Source organism: Microtus oregoni, unplaced genomic scaffold (genome assembly GCF_018167655.1).
Source record: "Microtus oregoni isolate MIOR12 unplaced genomic scaffold, Mior012 000017F_ref0000208, whole genome shotgun sequence".
Classification (NCBI taxonomy): domain Eukaryota; kingdom Metazoa; phylum Chordata; class Mammalia; order Rodentia; family Cricetidae; genus Microtus; species Microtus oregoni.
The window spans coordinates 364,869-385,802 of record NW_024543076.1 but is presented as its reverse complement, the minus strand read 5'-3'; positions in this window follow the sequence as shown (position 1 = coordinate 385,802).

The window sequence follows — 20,934 nt, the reverse complement described above, 5'->3', positions numbered from 1 at the left end:
GTTAACATATGGTTTATGAGAAGGTTAACTGTGTGGGTAAGGAGTTTCCACAACAATGCTCGCCTGTTATGACTTTTTGTGAGGGAGTATATATGACTGAAGCAATGATAAAATTTACTTCCTCCATTAAAATGCTATAAAATCTTTAAAAAGATAATATGCAGTGATACAACTGAAATGGACAGAGCCTTCTACTTGTGGTTGGTCTAAGAGCGGAATTAATCATTCACTAGAATTATCTGGCATTGTCTAGAAAGAAACTGAATAGTGTTTGAGTCAGCAATTTCACCTTTAACAGACTGGGTCAGTGTAATACCTGGAGAACTTCGCGAAACTGAATAAAGTATACATAATATCTATAGATGCATGTGTGCATCTTGCAAAGTTATGTGTGACAGTAAAAATGGGCAGGCATGTCACTCTGAAACAGTGGGATATGCGGGCCAAGCTTTTTATTTTTTTCTGTGTTCTGAATTGCCCTTGCTGTACAGATGATTCCCAAGAGTCACGACAACATGCAGGTGACAGACTATAGCGGCAGATGACCTTAGTTCTTCCCTGGGTTTCTCTTGTGTCACCTCAGATAATTAACTTAGGCAGTCTGTACCTTAGTTCCATGAATTTAGTAGTGAGCAGTGGACCATATTTCAGAGCTATAAGGATTCCATGAACTAGGGTAGATGTGTGGCTTCCAGAATAGTTATTTCTGCATTCGGGGGAGCCCTTGATGTGGAAGCTATTTCACTCCAGAATAGCATTTTCTCTTGGCAACATGCTCCTATGGTCTGTGGAAGACTAAACAATGAACTGGAACTTTGAGCAAAAATCCTCCTTTCCCAATAGAATAATTGACTTCAGGTGGGTCTATCAAACCCTCGTAAATGATCTTCTACAAGTTTAAAGTGCAAAAGAAACTCTGGAGTTCAGACACTGGGTGAATGTATTCCAGACACAGAAGAGGAGACTAGAGATAGCATATCCTTTTATCATCTAGACAAGTAAAGTCAATACATAAAATGGTAGCAACAATTGCACGGCATGGGAAGGAGTTGGCTGGGGACAGGTTCTCTTTCCTTCTTCTAGCACACACAGAGTGATTGCTGTCAGCCCTCCCTGGATTTTCTTCTTCGTAGGACATCTGAAGTCTGGGCACACCTGCTCCATGAGCTCTTTCTCTCAACCTAGGCTTCTGTTTTCCATTTGACTCTGATGAGTGGCTTCATGGCTTCTCATTACTCCTGGCATGATACATTTATCAGAGCTGGGATGAAAACAAGAGATATGCAGAGGAGGAGAGGATGAGTAACTGTGGAATCACCGGGGATCTACCTGATACCTTCTCCAAGGAAATGATCATGATGAAGAGTCACAGTTCTCTACAGCTCTTTTGAAGTTGGCTGGGAAGAAACACGACCAAAACCTATTCTGTGATGGAAATGTCCTTTTCCCCCTTTATTTTTAGTTAGCTTTAAAAAGTAGCATGCAAAGTTGGGTTTTATATTGTCTTTTATTTCTTATTTTATTCTGTTGGGTCTTTGTTCACATAGACAAGTAGTGGAGAATCCAGGAAAGTTAAACATACAGGCATCCTTCAAGGGAGGAGATGATTACCTGTCCTCCTCCTGGAATGATGGGAACGGATGTAACTCACAACCTGGCGACCCTTTACTGTCTTTTGAGCCAGGTTCTGCCCATGCCAACCAGAATTTATGTTTTGCTTATTCCAGACCCTCCGTTTCCCCCTAATGAGTGTGTTTTACGACAGTGACATTCCTGACACCCACAGGCAATATGTTTACCTCAGTCATTCTCCCTAGACCCTAAATCTCGGGCACTGTCTCTGAGTCAACATTACCCATCTTTGTAAAAGAAGCCAGATGTACGTTGCAAAGAATTTTCATATAAACATGCCTTAAGTTCTGCTTTATGAAAAGACTGAGTTAATTGTTATCAGAAAACTTTTTTTAATTTTTATTTATTTTATTTTTTTATAAAATTGTGCTGTGCTTCAATATTGTCAAAATAAAATAGCTTGTGTCAGACCCTGGAAGTTTGGTTCAGCAAATTAGTCAAAGATATTGATTCCCAAACCGTGCTTTTCAAGTTTCAGTATCTACAAAAGACACCCATGGATGCTGTCAGTTGCAGACTCTAATTTAGTAGGCATGGGCTGTATCTCAGTAGCTGGCTTTCAAATCTTTCCAGGTGATACTTAGTTGCTGATTACTTTGTACAACAATGCTCAACAGAAATACAACATGAGCCAGAAATGCGGCTCTCACCATCATTTTAATCATTTTTTTCCCTAGCTGCTGTAACAGGCCCCCAGACCTTAGCACACTGACACCAAAGTACAGACATCAAGACATTCTAACCTAAGAACCCAGCATGTAGACCCCAACACCTGCAAAAAACAAGAACAAAAATCTAATCTATCATAGTCCACAGTTCTGGGAAAGTCCCTAAAAGTTTTAACCATACCTTTTTGCTTCTGTGACTCTTCTTCTTGCTATCTGTTCTTGCTAGTGTGTCCATTTGGATATGGTGTCTATGCATAGGAAGCCAAGAATGGCAAGGCTTGTGGCTACACTATTTGGGCGAGTTCCCTATGTAGCCTGCAGACTGCTAGTTAAAGGAAGACTCCCTACCAGCTCTGAGAGTCCATGTGTTCCCTGAAGGAGTTTACAACACAGTCAGGTTAAAACAAAAGAAGACAAACTTTGTAAGGTCTATTTCAATACATGTTTTACTTAACCCAACATGTCTTAATTGATATAATTAAAACGCCCAATTAATGTATTAGTGAAATTACATTATATTTTTCAAAACAACCTGCTGTTTGTTTACTCTTTAAATTCCAAGCACTCAGTGGCCACATGTGACCTCCACCCTGGACAGTTCAGTGAGTCCAGTCTGTAGTTTACTGGTGGCTGGGTGGTGGAAGAGTTTATACTAACTACGAGGGCGGGTGAGGTGTGTGTGTGGGAGACTGGGAGAAATGAATGCCATTTAGCCTACCTCACAATTCCACTCATGCCTGTCTGGAGCTCAGCAATCTACAATATTCTGTGCTCGGGAGGCAGGGGACTTTTCTACTCAGTTACAGCCGTAATGAATTTAATGGACTGGCCAGGGACACTGTTATTTCTAATGTTATTGATGTAGGAAACTCTAATGGGAATCTGAATTCTCAAATGCTTCTGCTCGCAAACAGGATGTGCTCCAACACTTCATTTTCCTGGCCTCTAAGCATGTGAGCATTGTAGTTGAGCTGAGAAGTAACCAGGGAAATGGATTAAGGGGAGTATTCATGAAATAGGGAGAGGCTCCAGGAATGGACCAAGGATCGTTTTAATTCTTTGTTGCCAGTCCATGGAGCTACCATAGCAAGGAACATTTAGGTGGTGTTTTGAAACAAAACTGGGAGATTCAGTGCCAAAGGCTGGGGTTGGAGATTTGGTTGGCCTGGAAAAATTGGAAAGGAGATGGAGAATCCAAATGAGGTAGACCGGTTAGGCTGAAGTTTGGGTAACCCTTTTACCCCTTTCCTTCTCAGGGAGAATAAAAAGGAGGCGCCTCAGTACCAAATGTGAGGGTAAGTTGGAACGTGGGTGTGTTTTTCTGAAGTTGGAGTCCCTGCATGCTCTTGCTCGGGCTTCTAATCATCACGCCACTGACTTTAAAGTTCTAAGCAGGGACACAGTAAGAGCCTGGTCACAAACCTGAGAGGGGTGCGGCTGTTAAAACGGGAGATGAGAATGTGACCTAGGGTATGAGAAGGGATATTGTTTCCTTTTGTTTCTGTAACAGCGGAAACACGACTCAGCACAACCCAATTTATCCTCTTAGTCATCACACGAGGTAAGAGGTCTGTAGTGAGTCACATGCGGCTCATCTCGGCGTCTGGAGAACTGTGGTCCTTCGGGCGACTCCAGAACAGATCGGACTCCTGCCTTTCTTCGTCTCTTGAGGGGCATAGCGTTCTTTGGTTCACAACCCCTTCCTTCATCTTTAAAGTAGCCACTGCTTCTGTTTTAACCTTGTTTCGTTTGGACTCTGAATCTCTCACTTCCCCTGTGACCACATCGAATCCATACAGATAACCCATCATGCACCGTTCCCCAGGCTTAGTTCTTGAAGGTGACCACAGCTGCACAACCGGATTGCCCAGGCAACAACACAGTCACAGGTGCTGGGCGGCAGATTGGGGATACCTTTAGAGGCATTCAGTCAGCGTACTCCAGCAGGTCTGTGCTGTTTCCTGTCACAATTTCTGTACCTATGGAGTGGGTCTTCAAAGGGGAAGAGGCTGAAATTCAGAAGCTCACAGGAGTTAGAGAGAGCTCAGCACAGGGAGACAGCGGGAGGCGGTGGGGCCTGTGGGAGAAACCAGGCTCCCTCCAGAGGGAGATAAGACAATACTACACCTCCAGGAAACTTGAGCTACCAGGCGGGCCCAAATCTATATATTGGACTTACCTTAAAAGGAAGCCTGAAAAGGAAGATTTTTAACAAAGATGTGCCTGGTATGTGTTTAACAACAATGTTTGTGTGTACATGTATGTTCATATATGTAGCACATACATTTGACTGATACAAAGGGTTCATAGTATAATTACTTTGAAAAGAGCCAATACCCGGTGTGAAATAACATTCTTATATACGCTGTTGATATGTATATATATATTATAAAAGCTATATATATAATATATATATATATATATATAAATATGTATAGCTTTTATAGTTCTGTCACCAACAATAGGGCTGCATAACCCATTGTGAACAAAAGCTTGAATGTAGCTGTAGCCCCAACACAGGCCTTTGTTGTTCTGCTTCCTTTTGATGAATGAAAGCACCCAGCAACCTTCATGTAACTACACTCAGTTATGAATGACCCAGGCAGCCTCTTTTCTCCTGAGATGGATGATAACTTTCAAAGACTGGAAGTTCAACACACCTCCGAGTTTAGTAGGCATTGCTGACATCTCTCCCACTGCCTTCTTAAATCTGGACAGCCAAACCAACAAGTGAGGGGCTGGAGAGGCGGCTCAGATGTTGTGAGAGCTTACTGTTCTTGCGCAGGACCTAGGTTCAGCTCCTAGCACCTACATGGTGGCTCACAACCATCTATAACTCCAGTTCCAGGGGACCTGATGCCCTTTTCTGGCCTCTGTGGGTGCCAGGCATGCAAGTGTTACACATACAGTAAGCAGGAAGGTATTCACACACATAAACAAAACAACACCCCCCAGTAGTGACCCAACCCTTGATTTGGTAATGTTTATCTATTACTGTGCTGTCCAGTTCTCACCAGCAGGATATTGTGTGGACAGAGAAGTACAGCATCCTTCTACTAGAGCAGGGTTTCTCAACCTTTCTAATGCTGCAACTCTTTAATACAGTTCCTCATGTTGTGGTGACCCCCAACCATACAATTATTTCATTGCTACTTTATAGTTATGATTTTGCTACTCTTATGAGTTGTAATGCAAATATCTCATACATAGGATATCTAATATATGACCTCCAAAAAGGTCGAGAGCCACAGGTTGAGAACCAATGCACTAGACAGTATTTACACCATCAGATCACAATAGAAGTAAATGACTTCATAGTAAATACTAAAGAAATAACTAAAAATACATTAAAATTGTGAACGTTTTCTTGAGATACAATTTAAATATGTTGTAAAATTTGCCCTTCATGCATTCTCACTGAATAGTTCAAAGAATTTTGTTTATTTATCCAGTTGTATAATTATTATTGGAATCTAATTATAGCCTCTGTTTTAACAGAATTCATGTATTCTTTATGTATGTAAAATATATGAAGTATATAAGATATGCAACTTAACAGAACTTATACAATTCAAGCTTTAATAATAGCTTTATCTCTCATCCACTTACAAAATTCTTGAAGAGTTTGACATCTGGCTTTTGGAATCGATTATTCAGCACATCAGTGATTTGATATGAAATCTAATTCAGAATGTTGGATTGATGTTAAAAGATGAAACAATAGGAGCTGGAGAGATGGCTCAGAGGTTAAGAGCACTGACTGTTGTAATAAGAGTGGCGGGGCTGCGTCCCCAGCACCCCGGCCGCCTGCTAGCTTATGCCCGAAATAACAACACACAAACTGTATTCATTTAAACACTGCTTGGCCCATTTCTATCTAGCTTCTTCTAGGCTAATTCTCACATATTAATTTAGCCCATTTCTAATAATCTGTGTAGCACCGCTAGGTGCGCTTACCGGGAAGATTCTAGCCTACGTCCATCCTGGGTCTGAGCTTCATCGCGTGTGTCTGCCAGGGAGCGGGGAGCATGGCGTCTTTGCTCCAGAGAGCAGAGCTGTCGAGTCTGAGCTCACTTTCCTCTTCCTCCCAGCATTCTGTTCTGTTTACTCCTCCCACCTATGTTTTAACCTATGAGGCCAAGCTGTTTCTTTATTACTTAACTAATGACCTTCCTCCATCAACTGACTGTTCTTCCACAGGTCCTGAGTTCAATTTCCAGTAACCACGATGGCTCACAACTATCTGTAATGAGATCTGGTGCCCTCTTATGGCCTGCAGGCATACATTCAGGCACTATATATATAATAAACAAATAAAGTCTTCTTTAAAATAACAAAACAAAACAAAACAATAACAACAACAACAACAAAACAATACTCCCCTAACATGGTGAGCCTAAGAAAAACCTGCTACATGGGTCTGGTTGCTTGGCTGTGATTTTGTAGTCCTCCAAATAGGGACAATGAGAAAACTGAGAAGTTTTTGGAAGGAAAGTCTCTTGGGATGTTTGGCTTTGCTTCTGTCTAAGGTACAAGGAGGTGTGTGGGATTCTCCTTCTGTATGCAGAACAGGGGGAATTGCTGACGCTGCCTTATGCTGGGCCTCAGTGCGGCACCCACAGGTGGTAGATGGAGGTGGCTTCCAACAGAGACTTTGGTGCCATTATCAGCAGGAGACCAGCTTCCAAGATTGGCTGATGCTGTGTGATATTACAACTGGGAATCTCAAAATAGTTGGGGAGTTTTTGTTAGGAAGATTCTGGCAGTTCTGAAATCCTCAGTGAGGATGTGTTGAAGTTAGACTCTGGAAGGGATTGTCTATGGGGTGACCATAAGACTTACAGCTCAAGCTAGGGCACTTTTGAGAGGGAAAGAAGAGGGGAGTAATTAAATAGCCAGGGTATTGGGTGCAAATTGGGACCGTCCTGAGCAAACCAGATGCAGACACTTCTGTTTAACAAGAATCTAAGTTGGTGGTTCTGGGGGGAACAGGCCACGTCCTGGGAGGGTCTGTTTCGGAATAAGCATGCAGCTTCTGAGTAGGTACTGAGAGTCACATGGAACTGAATGATAAGCCAGGGATTTAGTGTATTTCTCTACTGAGTGCCAAGAGGTCACCTAGTCTCACATTGGCAGAGGCCAACTAAGGTGATGACTAGGTACTACTTAAATGACTGCCTGGATGTCTCTCTGGGGAAGTCTGTCAGTTTTGGGGACAAAGCAGTTGAAACCCTGTGTGTGTGTGTGTGTTTTACGTACACATAATCAACATACACATAAACATATATAGTTTGAAATTGGTCTCCATTCCCTCTGCTTAGATGCTATATTGTTATTTTTCTGTATACACACACACACACACACACACACACACACACACACACACCCCAGAGAGAGTGAGAGTGAGAGAAAGAATAGACATGGTTAAGAATAGACAGGGAACAGGAAGATTCACTCCCAACAGTGACAAAATCTAATCTTGAGATGAATTGGTCTTTTATAAGACAACAGCTGGACTTAGCAGTCATAAAGAAAGGACTCCCTCTCCATAGATCAGTCTGGAAAGGGCTTTGTTCCAAAACAGCCCAGAGACATCAATCTCAGTTTTCAGGATTGATTGCACCTGATTCAAGCCACAGGCTCGTTACAGTGGCCCTGAAATTAGACTCCACCCCCTCTGATAGGTGTTATGTGGTTCTGTGTTTGCACACACACGCACAAGAGGGAGAGAGAGAGAGAGAGAGAGAGAGAGAGAGAGAGAGAACACTTGCTTTCCATTCACAGCCTAATGGTCCACGTGATGCAGGGCAGTCTGTGATTCAGGGGCCATATTTTCTGGGTCTACTCTGTCAGTAAATAATATGACACAGATGTTGCTGAATATTTTATGATTAGCTTGCCCCAGGAGTCCCTAAATGTTTTATGATTTCTGGGGAAAGCAAGCAAGCAAGCATCCATAGCTGTGCACACTTAGTAGCAAGCTCCAAATCTTTAGTGTGTCTGAGGTAGGAGGGCTTCCATTTTCTCACTTTTGAAAAAAGACAAAGGCTAAAGTCCCAGATCATGTGACCAGGGCAAAGAGGGGAACATAACACCTAGCAGGGTGGGGGTGGGGGGAGTGCTGGCGGTTGGAGTCTAATTTCAGGGCCACTGTAATGATCCTGTGGCTTAAATCAGATGCAATCAATCCTGAAAACTGAGATTGATGTCTCTGGGCTGTTTTGGAATGCAGCTCTTTCCAGATTGATCTGTGGAGCGGGAGTTCTTTCTTTAGGACTGTTAAGCCCAGCTGTTGTCTTATAAGGGACCAATTCATCTCAAGATTAGGTTTTGTCACTATTGGAAGTGAATCTTCCTGTCTCCTCCTAACCATGACTGCATTTTCTCAGACAGCAGAGGGCGCCCTGCAGACAGCAAATTTAGCCCGTCCACCCCCACCCCCGCCCTGGTATTTCTTTACTTCCCTCTTTGCCTTTGCTGCAGCATTTAGTGGGCTCGGTGAATAGGCTTGACTGATTGTACACTGGTTTCTCCTTTATTTTCAAGGTGTTACTAAGTTTCTCTATCTAGATGTGATGGTGTGAAACTCTAAACACAGGTAAGAGAGAATTCCGTGCTAATCCAGGAAGAAGCTGGGCACGCTTGACAAAATTTAGTAAAGGAAGAGAGCTACGAACTACTTGGGGGCAATTTTCCAACTTTACTTCAGATTTTAGTTTCCAAAAATACAAAGGAAGCTGTTGCTTCTTTGCTCTTCCTCATTTTTGACGACCGGAGCTTCGTCCCATTTCAGAGCCAGAAGATGTAGCAGGTATCCGCCCGCTCTCCTTACCAATTAACTGAACAAGTCTCTTGGTGCGGGAAGGCTAGGTTGCCAGCTCTTCCCAGGCTTCTGGGGTGATTTGCATATGCAAACAACACCCCGGCCTTTGATCTATTCCATCCAATGAGGGAGGCAAGCACGGTTTTGGCTGAGGGAGAAACTACTTGCACAGCCTCTAGACTCCTTAAATTAGAACTCCGACAGGGTAACACTTTCTACATCTCTGCTCCCATCTTCCTGTAGTTTTGAGGACAAAGCGTGGAGGCTTTGGTAAAATCACAAACGCTTTCTCTATGTGTCTTTGGCCGTGCGTCTCACCTCTAGTTGCTGTTCCCTTACCCCGAGTTATAGCAATGGCTTGCACTTCTAGATCATGGCTTGTCACGCCACAGTGCCACTCTTTGTTTCCCTCCTCCTTCCTAGCTGTTTTTTTCCTTCTTCATTTTCTAGATACAGCTCGAACTGAGATATCTACACAGAGGGGGGAAAATGGCTATGTAAGTTGTTGCCACCCTGTATCGAAGCATATTAGATTTTTCTGCCCTTAAATACTTGAGAAGATTCACGGAGATGCTGTAATTTCACATGGAAATATCTTCAGGACTAGCTGGATGGGCACTGAAAATGTGAAAAGGGAGCCACGTAGGAGAAGAGATCCAGATCCTGTAGAGAACACATACCCCACCGAAAAGTGATTAAAGTCAGTTTTTTAAAAATATTTATTTATTTATTATGGATACAATATTCTGTTTGCATATATGCCTACAGGCTAGAAGAGGGCACCAGACCCCATTACAGATGGTTGTGAGCCACCATGTGGTTGCTGGGAATCGAACTCAGGTCCTTTGGAAGAGCAGGCAATGCTCTTAACCACTGAGCCATCTCTCCAGCCCCCAAAAGTCAGTTTTTTGAGCACTGTATATCCAGCCAGGGGCGTGCCTCTCTTGTGTATCCATTACAACAACAAGAACAAGAACAACAACAATAACAACAACAGTGAAATAAATTGGAGCCAGAGAGAGACCTGGTGGGGATGTGGGTGGGGGCTTGGAAGCATATAGACAGGCAGGAACCCAGATTTTTGAAGTCCAAGTCCCATCTTCACAGTCCAGCATGCAGTCTGGATCATTTCCCCTTTGTATCTTATTGCATCCACCCCAGAGGATGGTCAGATCTGTACAATGTTACCACATTAGAGAAAAGGAGCATCCAGTCTTCTTGATTCTCAGAGAATGGAAAGGGCTACCGGATAGTACACTTGCTTCCCTTGCTAGACTTGCAGACGGTGGAGACAGAGACTAACCGTAAGATGGTTGTTTGGGGTGTTCCTGCCCCAGTCTCTGCTGAACACAACCTCAGTGATGTTCTTGTCTGGGACAAGGAAGGAGCAACAGAATCCCCGGCACACTTTCCTCCTGGCTCTCAGCCAGTTTGCAATGGAACCTTAGCTTCAACATCTGATTTATAGCATCTCTCTGCCGGTGTGTGGAATTGGCCCCTTAAGGATTTCTAAAATCCTAACATCTTTTCCAGAAGAAAAGCATTTGTTCACCCAGATCAAAAACACACACTGCAATGTTCACATTAGCCTCCTATGTGGCAGAGATAAAGGGGACCCTTTTCTCTGGCCTGGTAGATAGTGGCTGGACTGGCTGGGTTCCCACAGCATCCTCATTATATTCAAGAGGGTTTTGTTCTGCCACATGGCCTCCCTGGGCCACTGGCCTTCTTTGGGAGTTGTGGTCCAACCTAAGGTGTAGACGGGCACATGGTTCTGCTTTAAGCTTCTCTGAAAAGAGGTCTGCCAACTCCTTTTTCCTCTACAACTCAGACAAGGGGGAAAGATAGCTCTATTGACTTCCTAAACAAGGCGCCTGCTGTTGCAGGTAGAAGAAAGAATCACACAGGGCAGCCATCAATAGGAACAGGAAGGAGCTGACTCAAAAGCAAGGGGAGAAGGGGCGAGTGGTGTGTGGAAAGGCTTCACACACTTGAATTGAGCACCAGCAGAGCTAGGGGTGAGGGCCATCTGCTGTTTGCTGAGATGACTTCTTCCTGTCCCCAGGAATAAAGCAGCTCACCCTGGATGGGAGATTTTCCACTTAGGCCCTGGACACTGTGCATTCCTATCTTGGGGTTTTAATGTGGTGACCACGTTTTTTTTTTTTTTTTTTCCCTTTTGAGATGCAGGCAATAGCACTAACCAGTGCTGCTGAGATGCTAAGTATGTCTCCTTTCCTGCTTTGGTCACAGACAGTGCAATCTTTGCAAAACAGGCAAACTTCAGTTTAAGGCAAATTCTGTAATTGTTAGTTTCTCATTTTTGAAAGAAAAAAAATTTGAAGATGTGAAAATATCTACAATAAAAATGATGAAAGCAATGCTGTAAAAACTGATAGTTATCTTTTTTATTTTATAAAGCGCATGATCATTTATTTTAAAAGTTTGTAATTGTGTGTGTGTGTGTGTGTGTGTGTGTGTGTGTGTGTGTAAATCCAGAGGACAATTTGAGGTTGGTTTTCTCCTTTCCCCATGTAGGTTCTGGGATTGAACTCAGGCCCCTCAGGTTTGGCCTCAAGTGCCTTTATTTGCTGAGCCATAACACCTGTTCTATAGGCTTATTTTAAATAACAGTTCCAGTAAGTTAGTAGGCAGCTTCTGTGAGATACAATATTGTTATACACATCATCTATACTCTCTTAATAGTTCATTTTGGATATAAGCACACAGGGAGATACACAGTGGCCTAAGCTATTCTCAAAGATGAGAACGTTCATCTTATGAAGACCTTCATGCCAGCCTTTCCTTGTGATAAAACATCTGACTGGAGCTTCTGTAGAGAGAAGAGTTCACTTTTACTCAGTTTTGGCCATGGTCAACTGTCTCCACTGCTTCAGGACCGCGATGAGGAAAAGAGTCATGGCAGGTAGGATGTGATGGAGCAGTGTGGTTCGTGGTGGCCAGGAAGAAGCAGAAGAAAAGGGACTGGGGACAGCAGTTTCTTTTGCAGGGCATCTCATGGTGAACCACATCCTCTAAGCTAGCTCCTATGTCCTTGGTTCTGCCACTTCCCAGTAATGCTATCAGATCCTAAATCCATCAGTGGACTTGCCTGGTGATGTGGGAAGAGTCCTCACGATCCAGTCCCTTCCTCAGATCCAATCAGCTGGGGGCAACCGGCAATGCACGATCTAAAGGGGACACTTCCGGTTCACGTCATATCTGCCTTACTTTCTACTTTGATCTCACGGTTTTCACAATAATGGGTAAACTGAGATTTGTTATTATGTGAGGCTCACAAATTTGGCTTGGATTTTCAGCTTATTAAATTAACATTTATGCATTATATTATGTCATGGTATGTCCTTGCGTTTTGGGCATCTCTCTTGGGTATTTCTATGTTTGTGACGGTCTCTAAAATATGCAGCTTTTCTTTGGCAATGTAATTTTGACTGTGGATGTTCACCCCATGAATTTGTGATTTAGCATAGGCTTTAATTATAATGTCATTTCTGATCCATATTTGCAGAGATAATGTTTTCAGCTTGAATTGATTCCAGTTACTGTGAGCGATTGGCCTTTCCACTTGTTACTCGGCTATCTGTGGGTTTCACTTCTTCTGAACAATCATTTCTCAAAGTCCTTCAGTTATTACCTGGGTATTTCCCACGGCACTATTGATCTGAAGATAAAACACTTATTTAAAAAAAATTTGCCTCCATTTCCCCACTTACTACATTGTTAAATACCACTTGTTAGTCTTTGTATAAGGTGCACTTATTACTAGATGAGCCCGAGAACCCCAATGTACACAGTGAAAATATCACACTGTTCCTGCCGGCTCGTGGAAGGTGATGACTGAGAGAAATGATCACAGTGTGCAAGTCTCAGCTCCGCTGTCTGTCACGTTGTGGTTCTGGGAAAGTTCTTTAGCATTTCTGAGTCTCAGTTTACTCGCTGGTCATGATGTTGAAAACCAGCCACACGTTTTGTTTGTTTAGCGTGTTCCTCTATGCGATGCATGGATAGGTACATTTTTGTGAGCATCAAATAAAAGGTACATAAAATGGTTTGTAAATGCCAGAGACATTCAGATGTTCGGGGGATTATTATTTGAGCACTCGGATACTGTGTTTCAGCCTGGATACAAGCCTCCTGCTGACCAGAATGAGGCAACAACTGAGACTATTATTGCAGGCAATAGCCTTGTTCATTTCCTATCTTTGGTCCCACATAGTCACCTGACATCTTATGGGCAGCCCTGATATTCTATTATGCTTTCATGATCGTTAAAACCCTTACTATAATCCTCCAAAGTCTGTATGATTCACATCTTATAGGAGAGATTAGTATAAGCTTACATTTAAGGTATAGAAAGAATTAAAATCAACAGTCATTTGATCTGCTGTTTAAAATACACATGCTTCTCCCTCTGCCACTCCTCCCATAGGAATGTGATGGTGGCTAGGAGTCAGGCCAGCTGACTCGCTGTCTTGGGTCTGCCACTCCCATGCCAGTGTTCCTAAACAGGTTGACTGTATAACTTTCTTCAGCAGTAATAAGAACCCCCAATGCATGATGCTCCATTAGACAAGAAGGTCCAGAAAGCAAATGATATATAGTAGCTTTTAATCCTGAAACCATCTAACAAATCAAAGCAAAGCAAAACAAAACAAAAATGCTGCACCAGGCACGAGAAGCCCTCTTTTGAGCTGCTGGTCAGAGCAGTCCGATAGATTCTCAGAACATTATAGACTATTACTATTGCCCTTAGTTGTCTCCCAGAGGTGTAAAGTAAGTTACTGTTGCTGAAGATACCATGTAATTTAGATGCAGGGCCCAGAGGTCAGAGTTAGATCTGACCCGAAGACTCCTTCCCTAGGACTAGCTTTCATGGTACCAGAGAATGGCATGCAAGCTGCCAAAAGAGGGAAGTAACCACCAGACCTACCCAGCTATGATTCCTGTGAACCACAACAATGGACAGAATGGCATGAAAACCCAAAAGGTGCAGTAGTGGCATGCTTTCCTTGGCAGAACCAACAGCTCTCTAATTGAATTGAAGATCCTCAACAAGGGGGAAATCATGGTTGGTGCTGAAGCCTAGCCAACTGCCTAGTGCCAGCAAAGTCATGGATCTTGGAGAACGTGCAGTCAGGACTTTATTAAGCCAACATAAACCCTAACTACACTCAAGATATTTGTCCTTTTGCTACAGGTCATTGTTGTCTTCACCCCTCACCAAGAAGAAAATTACAGAAAACTACAGGCAATCAAATTGCAGAGTTGTGGATCCCTGTTCCAAGGAATACATCTATGAAACAACTTCCTCATCTAATGCTCAGGGATCATTGAAGAAGAAGATTGTAAGGGCCAGAGGATCAGGAAGCTTGCTGTGGGACGGACCCCTATGAATCTCCCACAGAGTTTCACCAGCATGACTGCCTAATCATGAAGTGAACAATGGCAATAGCAATAGACTTGCTAAAGTGGATGGGGGGAAGATCATGAGGCTTCAGCCACATAGAAAGAACTACAGGCACCAAGGACTGCTGAAGGTGGGAGAAATAGTCTCCAGGGAAGAGGAACCCAATTAGTTATATAGCACCAAATGGCCATGAGTGAAAGCATACATGCAGGTGACATTATAGACACTGATCAGGAAGCATTTGTATATATAAGTGTGTGTGTGTGTGTGTGTGTGTGTGTAGCAAAAACTAATGAAGAAAAGGCCATGAATTTGAAAGAGAGTGAAGAAAGGGTTATAGGAGAGTTTTGAGGGAGGAAAGAGGAGGGAGAAATGTAATTATAATCTCAAAATAAAAAGACAAATAATAGCTCTTCTGTTTTCTCTTCTGGTACTCCAACTCCCAAGGGGGTCTTAAAGGCCTCTTTCATTTGGCCAGTAGGGGGCAGTAGAGACCTTAAAGCCTATGGTCAAATCTTGGGACAGTCTTAACCTTGGACACTCTGGTCTTTAGGAAATAAAAGAAGTAAGAATCCCAATATTATACATTGTAATCAAAACCATGACAAGAATAGCTTGTGTTTGTATAAGATCACAAATAGGTGGATTATATTATACAGAAAACCCTTCACGGTTGGCTGGTGTTAGTGGTTTCATTAACTTCATGAAGACATTAATATCATTGGGAAAACAGAAGGAGAATGCCTCCAACTCCTCCATTAGACCCAATTAGCAGAGCATTGCCGCACAAAAGAGGTCGGCCTGCAACTGTCTGCTCACGCTAGCAGCCGCTGTCAGCCCCATTAGATTGCCACTCACTGGAGTCATTAAAGTGGCCTCATTTGGGGGAGGAAGTAATCGCTCCCCAAATAGGTTGCTCTCAAGAAATGAATACTGGTAAGTGATAATGATGACAAACGACCACAAGATGCTAAAATAGATGCAGCTGCAGACTGGTGAAAATATTGATAGACAGGGTGGGGCCATATAGCTTTCTTGCTTTGTTCATTCTCGGTTTCTTGCAGCAAAACCCCTGAGACCTTTGTTTGAATTTTCATTTCTCTGGCTCTGCTTCCATTTGCTGTTGCAAGTCCCTGCAAAGTCCTCCTTTCCTGCTCATCTTCTATAGTACTAGAGTTGTGGCATTGCAAATGCATTGACAACAAACACAGTCAGTTTCTACATGGTGTAGGCGCTGCCCTTCCTGCTCCAGGCCATTTTTGTTCTGCTCTCTGACTGCTACCTCTGCTGCTGATTTCTTTGTGTGCTCTGTAGCTGTAAAGGTGCCACACTTTCAAAACAAGATTTACTTTCTTTTTAATTATGCATGAGTCTGTGTGAGTATGTGCATATAAGTTTAAATGCCTGAGAAGTTAGAAGAGGATGTAGGATCCCCTACAGTCAGGGTTATATAGGAGGTTGTGAGTTTCTTGACATGGGTGCTGGGAGCCAAAGGACTCCTTTGAGGAGCAGTGTATGGTCTTCACCCCCAGCAATCACTTTAGCCCTGGTGACATGCTTTTGATGTGTTAGAAGCAGTCCTGTAAATGCATGCCCTGTTAGACACAGCCTTGTGACAAGAAGCCACCAGCTTCCTTTAGAAAGTAATTATCTCCTGCCACATCTTGCCAGTTTGTCTGTCTTTGCAACGTCAGATGCTACATTCTCCAGGAAGACTTTCCTAAGCTCCTAGATTCCTTCAAGCACCTCTCACACCATCGAGCTTGCAAACACCCTATGGCTCCGTGCTTATGAGTCAGCCTAACCTCTGCTTGGACACTGCAGCCTCGGCTTCCAGTCCTTTAATGTTCTCTGCTCATGCCTGTCTGGGGTGTGTCTTTTTTTTTTTTTTTTAAAAAAACATTATAGCTCCTAGTTTTCTTTACTCATACCCCGAGTCTTGTTTTGAACTGTATACCAAGTTTCAAGCCAATACTTTCATTTTACTTTTGTGCTAATATTGAACCCAGAGCCCTGTGCCTGCTCAGGATGCGCCCTTTGAGATAAATGCACAGCACTGTTATGGGTGGTGTCTTAGTCTCCCAGGACTATGATAACAACACACAACAAGGTGATTGGTTTATGATGTGGGATTCCCCTCTGTATGCTGTGAATATCATTGGTTAATAAAGGAACTGCTTTGGGCCTATAGCAGAGCTATAGGGGAACAGAGCTAGGCAGGGAAAACTAAACTGAATGCTGGGAGGAAGAAGGCGGAGTCAGAGAAAAACCGTGCAGCTGCCAGAGACGGACACTGGAACTTTACCCAGTAAGCCACAGCCATGAGGCGATACACAGATTGATAGAAATGGGTTAAATTAATATGTAAGAATTAGCCAATAAGAAATTAGAGCTAGGCCGGGCGGTGGTGGCGCACGCCTGTAATCCCAGCACTCGGGAGGCAGAGGCAGGCGGATCTCTCTGAGTTCGAGACCAGCCTGGTCTACAAGAGCTAGTTCCAGGACAGGCTCCAAAACCACAGAGAAACCTTGTCTCGAAAAAACCAAAAAAAAAAAAAAAAAGAAATTAGAGCTAATGGGCCAAGCAGTGATTTAAATAATATAGTTTCTGTGTGATTATTTCAGGGCTAAGCAGTGTCCTTACAAGTGTCCTCCTTCTTACAGGGTTAGACACTAGAAGTTAGTGTCTCCCAGTTTCAGCATCTGGAAGTCTGAACTCAGGGAGCATACAGGGTCACTTCTTTTTGAAGATTCTGATCATGGATCTGTTTCAGGACTTTCCACCAGTGTCTAGCATCTCAGGCATTCCTTACGTATGTGGCATCCTCTTTATGGTCTTCCTCTGTACATGTATGGCTCTGGGACCAAGTTTCTCCAAGTTTCAGTCAAATTGGATTAGGGCCTATCCAAAAGACCCCATTTAACTTGATCTGTAAATATTTGATTTCTAAATAAGATCGTATCCATTCATTCTGAGGACTTCATCTTTTAAGGGGACATATTCAACCCACAATGTGCCCCTTCTGGTATAACCTCCAGGGTGTACCACACAGCTGGTCTGCATTTAGCCAAAGTTTCCCAGGGCAGTTTCTGTTATGTGGACAGAATTTCACACAGCAGCCAATAGTGCTAGTTCAATTTCCCCTTTCTCTTTCTCAGAAAGAGCAAAATTCAGATGATAACCCATTTTCTTTTTAAATGCTTCACTCAGTGAAGCTGTACTTTCATTTTGAAAAGAGGAGAAGACCTATCTCCTCAGCACTGGCACTCATCTGAAATCAAGCTCTGGATTGTGTCGGGAGACAGTGAGCTATTAATGTGCTGAAACTATTCCGATATTTGATGTGTTTACTATATTTTTATTTACTTATACTTCTGTGTGTAAATGTGTGTGGGCACAGGTGTATCAGATATACTCACATGTGGGAGCCCAAAGCTAACACTGGATGCTTTAATCACTCTCCACTTTATTTATTGAGACAGAATCTCAGTTGGACCTAGAGTTCTCCAATCAGCTAGTTTAGCTACCTAGCTTGCCCTATGATCCCATGCCTGCCTTCTGAATTAGGGGACTCTCTCTCAGAATATTCAATGTGAAAATTAGTTCCTCTCTTCTCCACCTCTAACCACCTCTTTTGCCAATAGGTATTGTGAGGTTTGATCTGGTGTGGAAGAAAAATGTACAAATGTTTCTAAGGTCTTTTGTAAGAGCAAAGATGCTTGCTTTTCTTTATAAGAGAGATTACTCAAATAACTGTCTGATGGACCAGATGAAGGTGTCCTGTGTTGCTGTCTATATTGAAAAGTAGCAGGCAGAGATGGTCAATACAAATGCAGGTCAACTTTGACCATTCTGGGTTTTCTGTTTCATCATAATGCCATTTCTATGGTGAGAGCTGTAATGAACACTGGAAAAAGGAAGTGGGAGAAGTGGTCTTTTACGTCATGGACCTGATTCTGAACCAACTGTCTATCTAGTGAGATGGTTCTGGCAATTTGCTCTGTGTCAATCACTGAGCTTGGCAGGTATGTAGATACAAGCATGGAAGACTTGGAGAAGGCCAAACTGATCGTTGAAGGCAAAATTGGCTAAGGCAGGCAGGGAAACAGTAAGTGGGCATGTTATATGAAGCAGCAAGCAGCAACTCCAGATCTTGCCTTTATCACTTGTCCATGCTTAATCATGATGACCATGGGGAAGCTTTCTGAACCAGTCTAAGTGTCTTTAATTCTTTCCCTTAAAAATCTTTATTGGATGATAAATAAAAACCTGGCAATATTGATATTTGCCGTTGGTGAGACTGGACCAAGTGAAATCATCATCACAGTCAAGATGATAAACATGTCCATCATTTCCAAAATTTTCCTATGATATTTTTGTTGGTGCAAGAATGCTAACATGAGTTCTGTGCTGTCAATGACTATTTCAAAGTGCACATTATAGTATTGCTATCTGTAGGAAGAATATTATGTACACAAGATCCCCAGATTAATTATTTTTACATAAATGAAATTCTGGGCCCAGTAAACTCTACAATTCTAGTTTTTATAGTCTTGACAACCATTACCTTGCTCTCTGCTTCTATTGCAGATTTTCTAAACAAGAATATGGCCACATTTATACCAAAGGGAAATCAACTTGTATCTAATTACAATTGAAGTTAAGGGAAAAGCCAGTCTGTGTAAAACAAAACCCTTGTGCCTTTTCGTTTCATTGTTGCTTGGGTTTTCTATTTCTACCCTTTAAGTCCAAGTTGGTATAAATTGTATTAATTTACACATTTTAAAGGAATGTTTAGAAAGTAACTAAAGTTAGCAGAATACAACACACACACATTCACACGGCTTAGTGTCTATACTCATGGAATATGCATTATTATCTTTGTTGATGGATAGGTTGAGGACTTAGAGACATTTAATGCAGCAAACTAAAGACTGACCAACTAATAAGTATAACATTTGGAACAAAAATAATCTTGACTCATTTTGAGGCAAATTTCTAGCTTTATCACCAACTCTTTTTTAATTGCTAGAAGTTTGAGTTTGTGGCAGACTATTGATTCTATGTACATGAAAATGATGGAGGGACACTAGGCAGGTAGGACCATGGAAGATGATCTTGTTCACCAGATTTAATTCATTCTCACTCAGATTTAATTCAGAATTGTTTCTGAATGCACTGATAGAAAGTAATCAGAGAACTGAATGAATTGGGCAGTTGTGAATGGAAGCACAGGTCCCAATTAGGCTGGCACAGAAGAGAATGCAGTCATTGTCTTTAATAGGCCAAATATTTCTCTCTTGTTCCTAGGAGGCAATTGGAGGAGACATGATGATAGCTTCCCTTGGGGCATTAACTGGAATCACATTTGTGAAGTGAAGCATCAGTTGGTCATTTTATTCCCGGCTGGCAAAAACAAGGATTGAATGCTAACGTGAGCAAAGGCCATTTTCTAGTTCATCAGAGAGCAGCAACACTTTGATTAGTGTGGTGCTTTCCGTGTAGCTTTTGTTTAGTGGGCGTAGTAATATCTAAACATCACTTCAGAAAAATTTCTACCTTTCTACCATGGTAGGCTAACTGTGCTCCAGTGAATGATCCTCATCCAGGGGTATCTGAGTAGCAGAATTGGACTCAGTGGGGTATTAACAAAAGAAGACATGAAGCTGGTAGCAGAGGGAAGTAAGAGTGGGTGGAGGGGGAAGAGTAAGAGATGAATATGATCAAAATACATTGTATGAAATTCTCAAAGCACTGATAAAACTATTTTAAGAGATTCTGAAAAAGAAAAGAAAAATTCTTTATCAGAAGAGAAATTAATGGCCATTGGCAAATAGTTTTAGGTTACTTTTATTCTGGGGTTCAGATCTGTAGGTGTTTCCTTGAGGATCAGGTGACCTATAAGGATCCAGGCAAACAAGTCTGGAAAGAGGAAGAAGACAGGCTTTCGAGCATTAGCACTTGTGATCTTCTCTCCAGCCATTTAATGAGAATTTAATGAAGTTACCGAGGTTCCTATGAAGTCAAATCAGATTACCCAAACTGACTATTGATTGACATGTGTAGTGTTTAGTTTATTTCTGTTTATGTAATTTGGTCATTCACCAGGAACCAGAGCAACGGCTTTGGTTGCATTTTTCAGAGTGATGGATTCATCTGAAAATAAAAACAAAGATTTTCAACAAAATGGATCTTCAACTCACTGAACAAGAGTGAAATTGTGCATGGTACTGTAAGCTCAGCCAACCACCCAAAGTCATGGGTTTGGAGGAGAATACACAATACTGCTTTATTAAACCAACATAGTCCCTAATGATACTCTAGATATTTATCCTTACTCCCACAGATAAGTCTTTATCCCTCATCAAGGAGACTTGTCTTAG